Below are 12163 nucleotides of genomic sequence, written 5' to 3'. Positions count from 1 at the left end.
CTTGGACTTGGTTGATTTTTCCTCTTTCAAACTTTTCTTAACCCCCAACTCCCAGCCCTTTCACATTGGTCTCTCCCTTTACCCATATCTCTACCTCTCACACCTTCTCTTCTATTCCCTAGTATCACTGTTCCTCCAGCTCCTTTCCCCATTTATAGACATAATTTCACCTTTTTGATCTTAATCTTAATAAAAGGTCCCAACCCAAAATCTTCACTGTCCATTTCTACCCATGAATGCTGTCTGACCCATTGAATTCCTCCAGCAATTCTTTTGCAGGAAGTATCCAGGATTAGCCTGTTCTGCCAAAGCAAAGCCAGACATAGTTTACAGATTTTAAAAATGGTGAAGGGTTCCCACAAGTATTTGTTACAGAATTCCAGGGTTCTGACCCATCACGACTGAAGGATTGGAGATATTTAATCCTGGACAACAGCATGTAATGTGGATAAACTGTGAGGTGGCAATGCTGTTTATGGAGACCATGGACTCTGGAGGTGATCTGCATTTCTGGGCAAAAACTTGACTACAACTCACTTAGTGCAGGTGACAGTTGTAGGCAGAGAAAGAAGCCACATCAAGTTTTCCTATTTCTAAGCATTATCACCCTGCTCTATTCTCTGTCACATGGAAACAGCCTGCACATCTATAAGTCCTATGATACCATGGAATAGCCATTGAATAGAGAGATACCACTTGTAGGCAGGTCACTGCTCTCACTGGACACATGCTTGCAACCCAAATCCAATTGGCAGTTGATCAGGAAGGGAGGGATCTTAGATAAGCCTATTGATCTCCTCTTTTGGTAGGGAGATGCCACAAAGGTAGATACCACACAGGTAGATATAGTACATGAGAGCTAGCCTCTCCTCTGTGCATACAGAGGCGTGCCCTACCCTACCACCACACAAACTTCACTGATCAGCTTGTAGAAAGAGTTGATGCCAAGGGGGTTGAAGGAAATCTCCAGGAAACCGACACCCATATATCAGGATCTTTCATCTGGGTCACAAGATCACAAGATACAAGAACCAATCAGCCCATCAGGTCTGCTCTCCCATTTAACCCAGCATTCTCTCTATAACCCTTCAAATTCTGTCTTAAATACACCCAATGACCTCATCTGCAGAAATGGACACAGAAAATATAATGGAGTAGTCTGTATCCCAGGAATTTTGCATTGTTGTCCAATGAAAGTATAGGTTTAAAATGTTGACATTCCTTCCCATGAGAAGACAGTTCATTTCCCACTACTGCCCTCATGCAGTACATTCTCCCGTACCCTACATGCAATCACCCTAGACCTTTCTTCAATTGCCCAAAGTATTTGTCTAAAGCCAGAAAATCAAAGCCAAAGCCTTCCTGTAGCTTTTCAGGAATACCTCTGGGAGTCAAAGGTAAAGGGATGTGCCCTCCTATGACTGACTACAGGCATACAGTGTTACTGCAATGTAATGCTGGGATATTGAAACTTATGTTCAAGGAAATAAGAAATGATTAATTTTAGTTTATGTTTTTATGCTTTATCAATCTAATTATCATTTGATTTTGCATTGTGATTTTTAAAAAAAATATCCTCAACAGCACTGCAGAAATATGTCCTTGTTTTGGGCAAAAATGATTGTGCAGGGTTAAGTGATGTGGTCTGGCAGCTAAGACACACACTCAACATTACAAAAACAGCTTCTTCCCCTCCGCCATCAGATTTCTGAACAGACGGGAAACCTATGGACACTACCTCACTTTTTCCTCTCTTTTCCACTACTTTTTTAAAAAAATCTTGTATTTAGGGTATTATAATTTTGCACCTGTAATGCACAATACTGCTGTCGCAAAACAACAAATTTCATGAAAGATGTTCATGACCCTAAATCTGATTCTGATTTTTAAAAAATTCTTCATTATGGTTGTGGCTAGAAAGCAGTTTTGTTTTCATATCACTGTTGTGAGCCACACCAATGTGAAGCTTTTAGCCTCATGCTATAATTGCCATTTTATTCTGCTTTTGTTCACAGAGAGAACTTGATATATATCTGATGGGTCTCATCCTTGACTTGATCTTCCCTTACAAATTTATATCTGAGGGAAGATCTCCCATGAGATTCTGAAATAAAAGTATGAGAAAGATGAAATGGTCAAAGGTGAATTAAACATCTCCCTCTTGTCTGGAAATATTCTCCTTCCATTCCCCTCCCTTCTTCCCAGCTTTGCTTGAGATATTGAATGAAACAATAGGGGGAGATAGCTTTCATATGAAACTATGGAAACCATGACGCTGCACACTAATGGCATCATGAAGAAAGCACGTTAGTGCCTCTACTTCCTTAGGAGTTTGCAGAGGTTTGATATAACATCAGAAACATTGGCAAATTTCTACAAATCTGTGATGGAAAGTGTGCTGACTGGCTGCATCACAGCCTGGTATGGGGACACCAATACTCCTGAGTGTAAAGCCCTGATAAATGTAGTAGACATAGCCCATGACATCATCCTTGTAGAGGATAGGAAGAGGAGAACATCTAAAGGGAACTCTGCTGTTAAGAGTAGCAGCAATCATCAAGGATCCATATACCAGTACATGCTCTGTGTTCTCATTGCTACCATCAGGAAAGAGGTGTAGTTGCCACAAGAGTCACACCACCAGGTTCAGGAACAGCGGCTACCCCTCCACCATTAAACTCCTCAATGACAAACTCAATCAGGGACTTATTTAAGGATTCTTACTTTTGCACTTTATTGACTTTTTTCTCTCCTTGTTGCACAGTCAGTTTGTTTACATGTCTTTATTTGTTTATATATGTACGTTGATTATAGTTTTTTGCACTTCTAATAAGTAGTAATTCTGCCTCACCCGCAGGAAAAAGAATCTCAGGGCTGTATGTGATGTCATGTATGTACTGTGACAAGAAAACTGAAATTTGAAATCAAATCAAATTGTTGTGAACTGGTGCTACTTCTGATACTGAGACAAACTCTGTGTGCCTTGAAGTTGGAAAAATTGCTAAATATGGACATCAAGTAGAATCTCATAAGGGATTTCTTGCTATTGAAAGATTGTGGACTTCATTGGTTTGAAATGTTAACTTCTCAATAATTCTCCTTATTGATTGAATGCAAGTATGTTCAAGATATTACTCCTAACTGCTATGGCTGCAATGGTGATTGGCCAACATTACTGTTAAACAGCAGTCCAAAGAGTTTTAGAGCAATGTTCAGAACCACATGATGGAGAAGATCAAAGGAAAGCATACAGTGTGTAGGAGTCACAGTTGTTTACTTAAACTGCTACTGTTCATGAAATACAAAGAATTTAATTCAAAAACAATTTTTATTCTAGGATCGGGAAATAGTTTACCAATATGTTATATTCATTGCAAATTGATCTGCACAGAAAGGTACGAAGGGATTTTATGCATCATCCAGCAGATCCCAGTTGAACATATATGCATCATTCTAGTGTCAGAATTTAGTACGAGGAGGGTCATTAAGTTTACAGTAAGGAATTTTGTTATTCAAGTTAAAATCATCTCTTTGTGAGGGATTCTTATAAATCTCACACAGCCAGTACATCTCTCCTCTGCTCATCTGAGAGGTATGGATCCAGTACAGGGGCATCTTCCAGTGGTCTATTTGATGGCTGAAACTCTTCCTCCTGCCACTCTTCTGGCTTTGGGTCTTGGCCTTAAGCTCTGCCCTTCCTCACTACTCTTCCTGTGACAAAGGATATTGAGGGGATTATACAACATGCAGCACAAGGTGACAAAGTGTATACACTAAAGCAGTGGTTTTCAAACTGCCGCCCCCCCCCCCCCAAACTCACATTCCACCTTAAGCAATCCCTATACCATAAGGGCTCTCTTAAGGTGGGATGTGAGTGGGAAGGGAAGGTTGAGAATCACTGCTCTTGACCCAATTGTTACTGAAATATTTGGGTTGAAAAAAATTGTCATTGGCCCATTTCCTTTGGAGTTATGAAACCATGCACATTAATGAGTCAATTCGGATCAGTCACTTCACTTTCCCTTCAGTCACCCCGGTCTCGGTTTGGCACGGGAGGGCTAGCTCACGCAGAGCCCTCAGATAGGCATCTGCTGTCTCACCTGGCTACTGGACCCTGATGCTGAGCAGATACCGGGCGTGGACCACGTTTGTCAGGGGCTTGTGCATGCTCTCCAGGATGGCCATCGCAGGTTCGTAGTCTGTGCAGTCTCTGATGGCTTGGAAAGTGCGTGGACTCAGCTTGGTTGGTGTTGATCATCTCAGCCTATATTAGGATGATCGCCTCAATCGCATGGTTCCAAATTTCAAAGCGTACTTTGGCATCTGGGTGTTTGGGGGGCGGGGTTGGGGGGGGGGGTCAATCTCCAGGATTCCGATCATCAAAAACTTCTCCATGATCTCTCTTTAAAATTTTAATGGATTAAATTGTGGTGCGCTGTGGTGCAGCAAGCAAGCACAATTTTCAGTAAAGTCTGTACAACAGGCTTTAATCCATTAAAAGTCTGCACACCAGTTTCTGTCCTGATGGTTCCATGAGTGACTGGCCAAGGAGGGGCCTGCTCAGGTTTATATTCAGGTCAGTCAGTTGATTGACAGCCAGCCAGGTGGAGTCAGCCTCTTAGGTGGTCTTCCTGCAGGTACAGAGGACGCCCCGCTGCAGTAGGCTGGTGGCCGTATCACCACACCAATGTGGATTTGGCCTGACGGGCTCAATCCAGTATCCTGTTTCATGTGTTTTCACCTGGACTGATCTCCATGCAGTCTACTCTGGGTAAAATCAATAACTGCACCACATAACATTGAAAAAAAACAAGAACTACACAAAATAATTCCTGGGCTTAAGATTTTAGAAATGAACAAATAGAACTCAAAACAATATTCCAATTACTTTAACGCTCAAGATCACTCATTTTGAGATTACTAACTCACCCCACTTCATAATACAAGGCAAGGCTGAAAATAACTCATTACTCAGATGGATGTATTGCTCCAGGAAACTGTCCTGATAGCAAACAATAAATTAATTCTCTAAACAGCATTTGTCAATTTGATTTTCCCAGTTGATATGAAGATTAAACTCCCTTAATTTTGTCTCTTGATTAATATCATTTCCAACAATATAGCTGCTGTTGTGGAGCCTAGAAATCCTTTTGAAAGGTTAACTCTGTGTCTGTCTCCAGAGATGTTGTTTGACCTGTGAAGTAAACAAGCAAATCTGCAGATGCTGGTGTCCAGTGCAGAATACTGAAGTGCTAGAGTAACTCAGCCAGACATGCAGCCTTTATGTCTCTCTTATTTCTAATCTACATTCATACTATCTCTTGGTCCCGTTCTACCAAGCCATGATCATTCCTCAGCACTGCCCTTATAATCTCCTCTGGTAAAAACCCTTCCAAGAAATTGCACCACCATGATTAAATGTAACAGATTGGGTAGTGGCTGGAAGGGATATTGTGAAGGAAACTTTTTTTTAATGGGGAAAGAGTTGTAGATGTCAAAAGTAAAATGGATAAAATATCTTTGCTTAATGTAGTTCTTAGAAGAAATAGTTTGGTTTGAAAGCTAAAAGCCCCTGTGATATCTCCACCCTGTTTTGAACAACATGATCATATAAAATGATAGAGCTCAGAAGGAGGCCATTTGTCCCTTCGTGCCAATGTCAGTTCTGGTAAGGCCAACTAGTTCCATAGCCTTGCTCTTGACCCAAAGACCAGTAAATTCCTTCCTTTCAACTGTTTCTCCAATTCCTATTTTGGAAATTGTTGTTTATTAATAAATGGAATTTGCTTCCACTACCTTTATAGATAGGGCCTTGCAGATTACAAGGTGCCTCAAAAAGAAATCCATGTTGTCTCTCAGCAGAAGCTCCATGTCAATGCCATCGCAAAGAAGGATCCCCAGTGGCTATACTTTGTGAGGAGTTTGAGGGGATTCGATACGTCACCAAAGACTCTCAAAAACTTCTATGGATGTACCGTGAAGAGCATTCTGACTGGTTGCATCACTGTTTGGTAAGGAGGTGCCTATGCTCAGGACAAGAAAAAACTCTAGAAGGTTGTTAACTCAGACTGCAACTTCTCAAGCACCGGTCCTCACTCCATCGAGGACATCTACAAGAGGCAGTGTCTTAAGAAAGTGACCTCTATCCTCAAGGACCCCCCAACACCCAGGCCATGCCCACTTCACTCTGCTGCCATTGGGAAAAGGTACGGGAGCCTGAAGGTGAGCACTCAGTGGCACAAGGAAAGCTTCTTCCCCTCTACCATCAGATTCCTGAAAGAACAATAAATCATAGACACTGCCTTCCTTTGCCTTTTTCTTTATCTTGCATTATTTAATTTATTTTGTATGGTGGTTAATATAAATGCTTGCACTGTGATGCTGCCATGAAACAACACATTTCATGATGTATTCATGACAATAAATTCTGATTCTCGTTCTCATTCTTTTGCCAGTCACATTAATTTTTTTACCATTGTCATTACACTAGTTTCTCCCTAATTACTCCATTAAATTTGTCTATGGTTTGAAGACGTCGATCAAATTTCACCTGTAGTGAAATAAAGCAGCTTCCCCCAGTCAATATTCATTCTGTGGTACCATTCAAATAAATCACATCTGTAACTCCAAGACCTTGACACTATTGTTAAATGTGGCAACCAGAGCTGAGCTCTGCACTCCATTTCAAACCTAAGCAGTGTTCTATAAACATTTAGCACAATTTCCTTCCTCGATAATGAAGCCAAGGACTCAATATGCTTTTTTAACAGCCTTCTCAACTTGCCTGCCAGAATTATTAGTGTGCGTACATACACTTCCAGATTTCTATTAATGTAAATGCTTTAAAATGGTATGATTCAGTTTATGTTGGCCTCCTAATTTTGCTTATATATGTATCATTCCACATTTTTCTTCATTAAATTTCATCCACCATGCCTCTGTGCTATTTAACAGCTAAAATTTTCCTGACATGTTTTCTCTTCAGTAATTACCACAATCTTATATTTCATATCTTCTGCAAACTTTGAAATTATACTCTGTATACTTGTATAGGTGCTGGCATGTATCAAACACCCCTTTTCAAGTGCATGTACTGCACACCAGTCGATGTGATATCTTTATGCAGCAGGCAATAGGCCAGTAATTACAGCAAGTCCAACATCAGTAAGAAGGAAATGATTGAAATGGAGTGGCAGGGATTGATCACAGTTTGCATGCATGACGTTCTTAAAGGGAAGATCCTTGAAATTAGTAAATGTGTCAGAAGTTTGCATGGTTGATGTAACCTCTGTGATTTTTACAAGGTTCCATGTGGGAGACTGATCCAAGAGGTGAGAAGCTAATCTGAGATGTGGTTGGTGAAAGGAGCCATGTTGTTAATTTGCGATGGTAACCCATTCAGGTTCTGCAAGCACCTTTGCCAGGAAATGCAGTTTTTTTTTTAATTTAGAGATAGAGCAAGGTAACAGACAAGCCAATGCCACCTAAATACGCCCATGTGACCAATTAACCTACAAACCCTGTACACCTTTGTTCAACTGTTTGTTTTATAAATGAGCAGTCTGGATGTGAATTTAGGAGGTATGTTTAGTAAAATCCGGAATGATATGAGAATTAAAGAACTAAATTAAGATAGGTCAAACACAATGTAACCTTAATGAAATCATGATTACTTTATTTTATTACCCTGTAACAAGCTTCACTGATCTGCAAGCGAACCAAGTTACAGAAGTGCAGAATCACACTGGGCTAACATCATAATGGACCCGGTGGGCGGGGTCAAAAATGATCATAGAAGTGGTGCTGATAAACTCTTGAAGAGTTCCAGTAAAGTCAGTTGGTTCGTTCAATTCATTCACAGCTTCTGTGTGTTTTTTTCTTTCTTTCACTGCACAGTGCACCGAACAACATTGGTGACCTCAATGGTCCAAAATGCCATTTTGGACCCCACGATTAATGACACGAGTGCACAGAACGCTGTCTCATCTAAGCTGCCGACCTTTTGGACCTCACGGCCACTTGTCAAGTTCAACCAGGCTGAGCCCCAGTTTCAGGTCAGGCAGTTCACTGCAGACTCCACAAGATATTACTACGAGGTCACTTTGCTCAACCAGGAGACTGCCAGATGAATCACTGATTTCTTACATCAGCTGCCAGCTGCAGACAGGTATAAGGCAATTAAGGTATTACTTATCCTCACCTTCGGCCTTTCCCGCAGCGAACAAGCGGCACGGCTGCTCCACATGGACGGCCTGGGTGACCACACACTAACTGCCCTTATGAACGATATGCTGGCATTAATGGACAGCCACAGGCCCTGCGTACTGTACGTGCAGATATTTCTCCAACAGATGCAGGAAGGCTTCCACCTATTCCTGATGGACTTCAGCGACCCATATAGGTTAGCAGCCCATGCGATGTTCTGTGGCATGCCAAGCAATGTGGTAGGGCATCCGTTGACGTAATTGCTGTGTCACGCCCAGTGACTCAACTCTCTCCCACTCCACCAAGGAGGCCGGTAACAGCTGCAGTAGGTAGAGACTCAAACTGCCATTTCTACCATCAGAAATGGGGTTCTAGAGCCTACCACTGCTGTCCACCTTCCTCCCATCTAAGAAACACTAGAGCTGGCCATCGCTGATAGCTATGACGGTCAGCCGCTGAGATAGTTTCCTTTCTCCATGGGCGGCATTTCCTTGTGGACACACGGGCAGAGGTCAGCATCTTTCCCCCTCAAACTGAACTGGGAAGTTGGGACTGTCACTCATTGCTGTCAACAATAGTAGCAGACACACACAACGGGTGCAGACCATCTCGCTCAAGTTCAGTTCCTGCCATTTTACCTGGAATTTCACTCCGGCTGATGTGTCTCAGCCCTTACTGGGCGCAGACTTCCTTCGAGCCCACTGCCTCCTGGTGGACCTGAAAGTGTGCCATCTGGTCAATTCCAGGACATTCCAAAGCTTCATCCTTTGAGAAGCCAAGTTCCTGACCCCCCACCTTAACTCAGTAACTTTATCGGGTAACATATTTGCCAGAATCTGTGCAGGATTCCCGGCTATTATAATGCCACAGTTCTCCACCGCGGTCCAGAAACATGGCATCCAGCACCACATCCCAATCCAGGGACTACTGCTACATGTCCGGGGATATAGGTTTCCTCCTGACAAGCTGTGGTTCGCCAAGGAAGAATTCAACAAGATGGAGGAGATGGGAATCGTTCGGCGTTTGGACAGCCCATGGGCCTCTCCTTTGCACATGGTGCAGAAGTCCTCTGGGGGATGGAGACCTTGTGGGGACCACCACTGGCTCAATAACACCACAACAGCCGAACAGTACCCATTTCCCCACATCTAGGACTTCATGGCCAGTCTACACCGAGTGAGGATCTTCTCAAAAATTGACCTGGTCTGGGGGTACCACCAGATCCCCGTGCACCACAGTGATGTCCCCAAGACAGCTTCGTCATTCCGTTCAGCCTTTTCAAGTTCCTCCGCATGCCATTCGGCCTCAAAAATGCAGCATAGATGTTCCAGAGGTCTTGGTGAGGTGCAGCCTGGATTTTGTTTTTTTATCTACCTAGACAATATCCTCATTGCTAGTCATTCACCTAACACACCTGCATCTGTTCTGCCAGTGAGTGAGCGACTATGGCCTAGCCATCAACCCAGCGAAATGTAAGTTTGGACTGACGGCCTTCAATTTCCTTGGGTACCTCATTAATCGACACGGGACGGTCCCTCTTCCATCAAAGGTTGAGGCCATTCTTAAGTTCGCCAACTTAAAGGTTTGCAGGAGTTCGTTGGGATGGTCAACTTCTACCATCAGTTCCTGCCATCAGCTGCCAGGATAGTCTGTCCAGTCAGACTAAAGAACTCAGCTGGGAGTGGTGTCATTGGCAGCTTTCAACCAGGCCAAAGATGCTCTGGCCAACACCACGCTTCTACGACATCCACACGTTGATGTGCCCACCACCCTCACAATTGATGCATGCAACATGGCTGTTGGCGACATCCTGGAGAAGCTAATTGATGGACATTGGAGACCACTTGCTTTCTTCAGTGGACACCTGTGGCCCCTGGAGTAGAAGTAAAATGAGTTTGACAGGGAGTTGATAGTCCTCTACCTCACCATACACCGTTTCCACTATTTCCTTGAAGGATGGAATTTCACGGTCTCACCGATCACAAGCCCCTCACTTTTGCCTTCACTAAGGTGTTGGACCCATGGTTGGGAAGAGAGCAGTGTCACCTCTCTTATATCTCAGAGAACACGACGGCTATCAAGCACATTTCCAGCCAGAACAACCTCATGCCTGACGCTCTGTCCCATACATCCGTCCTGTCTGTGCACTCCCTGACCCATGGAATCAACTATACAGAGCTCGCAGTGGCCCAGTGGCAGAATGGCTACAGCTGGAAGATATGCATTTCGGGCCATCTGAAACCACACTTCTCTGTGACATGTCCACCGGCCGACCTAAGGCCAATCCAGGCCTTAGAGCCGTGCCATGAGGGCAGTCTTCAAATGTTGATGGAACCTTTCCACCAGGCCATTAGACTGTGGGTGGTAGGCCGTGGTATGATGTAACTGGGTCCGTAAACCAGATGTGAACTGTACCCCCATCCGATATGATATTGAAAGGAAGGCTGAAATGGGCTATCCAGTTGGTGATGAGGGGCCTGGTGCAGGATGTCATGGAAATGTCTGAGAGCGGGACAGCTTCTGGCCATCTAGTGAACCTGTCCACCATCACGAACAGGTATGTGGCACCTCTGGAAACCAGCAGCAGCCTGATGATGTCCTCATGGACATGGTCAAATCATTTGACCATTGCTCTTGTTGTGAGGAGGCGTCACGTCTTCAATGTGCTACATGGATTGGCCCACCCATCCATCTGGGAAACAACTCAACTGGTCGCAGACAGATTCATGTGGAGTGGCCTGCATAAGCATGTCGGCTACTGGGCCAGAACTTAAATGTACTGTCAGATATTCAAGGTACAGAGGCATGTGAAAGTCCTCTTCATTCCTCCCCACCGACACACAAATGATTTGACCATGTCCATGAGGACATCATCAGGCTGCTGCTGGTTTCCAGAGGTGCCACATACCTGTTCATGATGGTGGACAGGTTCACTAGATGGCCGGAAGCTGTCCCGCTCTCGGACATTTCCATGACATCCTGCACCAGGCCCCTCATCACCAACTGGATAGCCCATTTCAGCCTTCCTTTCAATATCATATCGGATGGGGGTACAGTTCACATCTGGTTTACGGACCCAGTTACATCATACCACGGCCTACCACCCACAGTCTAATGGCCTGGTGGAAAGGTTCCATCAACATTTGAAGACTGCCCTCATGGCACAGCTCTAAGGCCTGGATTGGGTGGACAAGCTGCCTTGGGTGCTCCTTGGCATCCACATAGCACCAAAGGAGGATTTGGCCATGTCCTTACTGAACTTGCCTATGGAGCCCCACTGACCGTCCCGGGAGAGTCGGTGTCATTGGTTCGCGGCCAGGAGGAAATACCCATGATGCTACTAGCAAGACTTCGTGAGAACGGGGCACCTTGGCCCCCATACCAACCTCACGCCACGGTTCAGCTTCATCCTGCGTCCTGAAGATCTCAAAGACTGCAAATATGTCTTCATAAGGAGAGGCATGCACTAGACACCACTTCAGCGCCCATACGAGGGTCCATTCAAGGTGTTACAATGCAACGGGACTACGTGCCTTTTGGACATTGGGGGTAGACAGAAAACATTCACAGTTGACCGTCTCAAACTGGCACACCTTGTCCTTGACCAGCCAGTAACTCTTCTAGCCCTGCGGCAGAGAGGTCAGCCACCCAAATGTACGAACTGTTTACAAACTGTAGACTCAGCATCTCCGAGCACCTGTTCTGGTGGTGGGGAAGTGGGGTGGGGGGGAATCATGTAGTGATCTTCACTGATCCTCCCCATAAGTGAACTGGGTCACGGAGGTGCAGGCTCACACTAGGCTGACATCACAATGGTCTCAGTGGGACAGGCCGAAAAGGATCATGGGAGTGGTGCTGATAAGCTCTTGGAGAGTTCCAGTAAAGTTAGTCAGTTGGTTCAACTCACACACAGCTTCTGTGTGGTTTTTTCTTTCATTCACTATATAGCCCACTGACC

General features: G+C 44.3%; 2 long non-coding RNA genes across 3 annotated transcripts in view; one reads left to right on the top strand and one right to left on the bottom strand.

Moving 5' to 3' along the window:
* Nucleotides 1-6379, top strand: part of LOC138757953 (uncharacterized) — a 289593-nt gene extending 283214 nt beyond the window's left edge. For both annotated transcript variants that reach the window (XR_011354005.1, XR_011354006.1), the window contains one exon: nucleotides 5863-6379. This is a non-coding gene — a long non-coding RNA (uncharacterized lncRNA). The remainder of the gene's footprint in view (nucleotides 1-5862) is intronic.
* Nucleotides 3310-11959, bottom strand: LOC138757951 (uncharacterized). The gene is made up of 2 exons (XR_011354003.1): nucleotides 11592-11959; nucleotides 3310-3711 (listed from the first exon to the last, which is right to left on the bottom strand). It is a non-coding gene; the product is annotated as an uncharacterized lncRNA (long non-coding RNA).
* Between the last annotated feature and the right edge of the window lie 204 nt (nucleotides 11960-12163).

The sequence above is a fragment of the Narcine bancroftii genome, chromosome 3 (assembly GCF_036971445.1).
Source record: "Narcine bancroftii isolate sNarBan1 chromosome 3, sNarBan1.hap1, whole genome shotgun sequence".
Taxonomy (NCBI): Eukaryota; Metazoa; Chordata; class Chondrichthyes; order Torpediniformes; family Narcinidae; genus Narcine; species Narcine bancroftii.
Note: the sequence above shows the minus strand (reverse complement) of the source record. Positions and strands in the feature narration are given on the sequence as shown.